The following is a 1,003-nucleotide window of genomic DNA, read 5'->3' as shown; positions in this document are numbered from 1 at the left end:
AACCTAAGTGTCCCTCAACTGATGAGTGGATAATGAAAATGTCGTTCATTTATACAATGGAGTTTTTTACTCAGCAGTAAAGAAAGATGAAATCATGAAATTTGCAGGTAAATGGATGGAACTAGAATCTGTTATATTAAGTGAGTTAACACAATCTCAGAAAAAAAATCGACATATGTTCTCCCTCATATGTGGATCCTAGGATCAGACTCTGATAAATATGTATGCAAACAGACATAACTGCAGGAACCAGGACAAGGGTAAGGAAACAGTGAGGTAAAGGAAAAGAAATAACCTGAAGGAGAAGAATAGTAGGCAACAGTCCTTAAGGGAGATATGGATAAAAATTGGGTTAGATTAAGGGAGAGGGGAGGGAAGGGTATATGAAGAACCTAGGGGATAAGGGGAAAGAAGCAGTTCAACAGAGGTAGGAGCAAGGGTATTAGTAAGGAAGAAAGGGGGGAAAGTGGGGGCACCTTAAGTGGGAAAACCATGATAGAGGGGGGAGACGATACAAGAGAGAAACAATGCCTAGCTAGTCACAAAAACCAGAGGGAACCATATTATTCCTACAATATACTGACAAATTATACATAACAGATCAAGAAATATATCTCTAGATAAGGTTTATTTGAGACCAACTGGTCATTACCCAAGATTTATCTGCAGGACACACAGTAATTAAAAATGCCAGAATGGTGGAACTAACCTTCTTGGATGTTTAACAGATATACCTTGAGATCTATACTAATTGGGTCAGAGGGATACAAAGGACACTTTTTGCTCCTTGACCTCCTAGGTTGATTAGTTCCCAGGGACTATGAGAATCTCGCAAAATGTCCTGTAATGGTGGTGGGTCATCTGACCTCTTGATCAAGGAAGCCAAGGAGACCCCACCAGATGGACTTGGGTCAACATGGAGGAATCATTTTCTCCATGCTTCCAAGAGAAGCCAACAATGGTCGAGCAGGACCTTTGACTTATCTTCACATAGATGGAACTG

Source organism: Nannospalax galili, unplaced genomic scaffold (assembly GCF_000622305.1).
Source record: "Nannospalax galili isolate Female #2095 unplaced genomic scaffold, S.galili_v1.0 scaffold936, whole genome shotgun sequence".
Taxonomy (NCBI): domain Eukaryota; kingdom Metazoa; phylum Chordata; class Mammalia; order Rodentia; family Spalacidae; genus Nannospalax; species Nannospalax galili.
This window is presented reverse-complemented; position numbering follows the sequence as displayed.